Here is a 3,426-nt window from a genome sequence, read left to right as displayed (position 1 = left end):
GTAGAGTAGCCTAAATTCTGCAGTGCATACCTCCTTATAACTGCACATCAGGGCTATCTCCTGGGAACTGGAGAGCACTTGTTTGTCTAGCAGAGGACCTAGGTTCAGTTCCTAGCAGCCACATGGTAGCTCATAACCAATTATTACTCTAATTCCAGGAGATCCAATGTTCTTTTCTAACTTCTGTGAGGACCAGGCTTACATGTATAGGCAAAACATTCATAGACATAAAATAATTTCTTTAAAGTCTTCGAAAAGAATTAACCGGGCAGTGGTGGTCTGTACTTTTAATCCCAGCACGTGGGAGGCAGGGGCAGGTGGATCTCTGTGTTTGAGGCCAGTTCGAGTGACTTCCAGGACAGCCAGGACTACACAGAGAAATCCTATCTTGAAAAACAAAACAAAAACAACAACAAAAAGGCCCTGGAGTAAGAGTTGGACTCAGATAGGCCATTGGATGGTTCAGTCACTAAGTCTGAGGGAGAGCAGGCTTTCGCAAGTTTTCCTGTGACCCTTTGCATGTACACCATGATACATGAACACCACAACATGTACAAACAGATGTGTTAATATATTATAGATATATGAACGTAATCTAAAGAAAGTCAAATAGGCAATGAATACTTACATTTTAGCAGCTGGGTAAGCCCCTATACCCCTGTAATCCCAACACTTGTGGGGGGATGGGGCAGAAAGATCAGGGATTCAAGGTCAGTCTGGGTTATGTGAGAAACCGGCTCAAGAATAAAACTTCAACAAGAAGCATGCCATTCGTGATGAAAATATTTAGAGGTGAGAAGGAATTCGAGTGTGCAGCCAAGATAACTAGGGGAGAGTTGAGCATTTCCAGGAAGCAGTTCCCTTTGTCGAGGTTGATCCAGGGGTGGCACTGGACAGAGAGTGAACGTGTTTCTCTGCAGGCGACAGATCAGACAGTAGCTCAGCCAGTGGGAAGAGGAGAGGTAGCCAAAGCAGCAGGCAGAGAGGAGTGGTCCTGCTTGGGAGGTGAGCGTCAGGAACTGGCAGGTTTGTCTGGGGGGGGGGGGCAACCAACTGAGGATGGAGCCCCTCTATCCTGCTTCCACTTCCACCTGTTTCCTAAGCTATCAAACGCCTTCTCCCTCGGCCTTGATGGAAGGGGCATTAATAGGAAGCCGTGGATCATGTCTTGCTTATTCCCACGAGCCAACCCCCTGCCCTTCAGAAGACTGAAACAGTTTGGAATCCAAAGGTCAGATTCTCCGACACTGTCGTTGGGACTCGAAGACCATAATGATTATTTGCTGAATTTTACTGTATGCTAGCCATTTTGCTATGAGCTTTAACACACGCATTTAATCTTCTCAAGACTGAGAAACCCAGGTTCAAAGTAGCAACTAAAAGCTTCTTTGCCCAGGCTCTACCAGGAAGCTACACTCCAGCCCTTGATCTAGTTTCCAGAGCACAAGGCCAACAAGTGATACAGCAGGACCCAAACCTTGGTCCAGCTCTCTTTCTTTAGTTGGTGCTGGGAATGGAATCGGGGGTGGGGGGTGGGAGGGGCGGTTCACACATGCTAATCAACTGCTCTACCGCTGACCACACAATCCAGGCCTTTTGTTTTGTTTTGTTTTGTTTTTTGAGACAGGGTTTCTCTGTGTAGCCCTGGCTGTCCTGGAACTCAAGAGATCTGCCTGTCTCTGCCTCCCGAGTGCAGGGATTAAAAGCATTCACCTGCAGCTAGAATTTTTGGCTACTTTATTGAATTCTTTTTCCTACCACCTTTCAAACTTCCCAAGGAAGGGAAGGAAGGGGAGGAAGAAGGGTTGGAAAGGGGGCATCCATCTTGTTAGGCTATTTCCTGCTGGTTAGGGGTGTGGAGTTCTTTGAGGAAAGTTGAGGGAATTCCAATCTTTGTAGTCCAGCAATCTGCCAGCCAATCAGCCCCTTCTATTAGCATCTATAGATCCTCTCAAGAGTGCCCAGAATGCAAGACAGAAACTATCTTCAGCTGGCAAAACCATGCTTCTGCCAGAGCATAAGACATAGTCAGCTGCTGTGGACGATCTGAAGCGACCCCCACACCCCACACCTGGGACTAAAACAAAAACATATTTACATGATATTTCTGTTATTTCAAAGACACCGAAGTTCTCACTACATGTCACCACCCGCCTCTAGATCCAGAGTCTTTAAGAGAATCTGTCTGCTTGAGATCAGGAGCCATTCTGAAGAGAACCCTGTGATCGGCTTTGAGTCTCAAAGCAGGCTCTGTCTTCATGTGAAGCCATAGTTGGCTCTTTACAACAACAGGAGGCCAGTCGGGCTATTCTGACTCAGCCTAGGCAGCAACAGCCTTCAGCTGGAGGGCAGGCCCTGGGGCCCTCCACAGCAGCAGTGGGAGACCAGGGGAGGGGACAGTAGAGAGGCAATAAAGTGTCCTCCATCAGAGACAAGGGCAAAAGGAAGAAGGAGAGATGGGGCAGTCCTCAGGCATCAGAGGAGTCCCAGACCCGGGGTCCAAAGATGCAAGTCTGGGTTAAGCTGCACAGTTCAACAGCCACGATTTGGAAACAGCCGTCCTGATTCAAGCGGTGTGTCTGACGTTCAGCAAGCTTGTGGAGTTACCTGTAAGACGGCGGTAATGGTGGTGATGCTGATAACCCCTCCTGGAGATGCTTGCAGAACACCTGGAGATGACACATGCAAGGGCTCGTTCAGGATAAGATGTCACTGTGGTAACCATCCAGCTTTACACAGGGTGAGCCTTGGGGACTTCGAGGCAAGGGTAAGCCAAGCGTGAGACCACCCCACTCCTCCCCACCCCACTCCTCCCCACCCCACTCCTCACTACCCGGGCCTTAGCTGAGGCTGTAAAACCTGAAAGCAAATCAGGAGGGCACAGCTTTAATCCCAGCAGGGGCGGGCAGACAGTGCATCTCTGCATCTCTGAGTTTGAGGCCAGCCTGGTCTGCAGAGCAGTTTCTGATCAGCCAGGGCCACAGAGTGAAACACTGTTTCGAACCGAACAAAGAAACCTGAAGTGAGTGTTGGGCGGAATGGCCGAGGAGAGGGGAAGAAAGCCAAGTTATAGCGTTAAATAAGCCACCTTACTTCTTTGAGCCTAAATTCCCGCATCTTACGAACCAAGGGCATTTTTGGAGGGTGGGATCGTTCCATGTTTCTCTCCTCTTCTGAAAACACTTTTTCTTAGTACTCCCAACTATTTTCCTACATGGCTATATCTTTCTGTATCTTTTTGGTCACGGTGGACTAGTCCTCAAGTTGGAACCTCGCTTAAACAGAAAATTTCCTTGAAATTGATCTTTGTTTGGAATTCACTGACTCGGCCAGGCCGGCGACGTCTAGCTTGGGGCCTACATACCTGGTTGGTCAATTGCTTAATGTCACACTTTGTCAGTCAGTTTTGGCTTTTAATAGTAAAAT

General features: G+C 48.3%; 1 long non-coding RNA gene across 1 annotated transcript; it reads right to left on the bottom strand.

Moving 5' to 3' along the window:
- Window positions 1–1,273: 1,273 nt before the first annotated feature.
- Window positions 1,274–2,994, bottom strand: LOC134481873 (uncharacterized). The gene is made up of 2 exons (XR_010057749.1): window positions 2,860–2,994; window positions 1,274–2,669 (listed from the first exon to the last, which is right to left on the bottom strand). It is a non-coding gene; the product is annotated as an uncharacterized LOC134481873 (long non-coding RNA).
- Between the last annotated feature and the right edge of the window lie 432 nt (window positions 2,995–3,426).

This window comes from Rattus norvegicus, chromosome 14 (genome assembly GCF_036323735.1).
Source record: "Rattus norvegicus strain BN/NHsdMcwi chromosome 14, GRCr8, whole genome shotgun sequence".
NCBI classification, from domain to species: Eukaryota; Metazoa; Chordata; class Mammalia; order Rodentia; family Muridae; genus Rattus; species Rattus norvegicus.
Note: the sequence above shows the minus strand (reverse complement) of the source record. Positions and strands in the feature narration are given on the sequence as shown.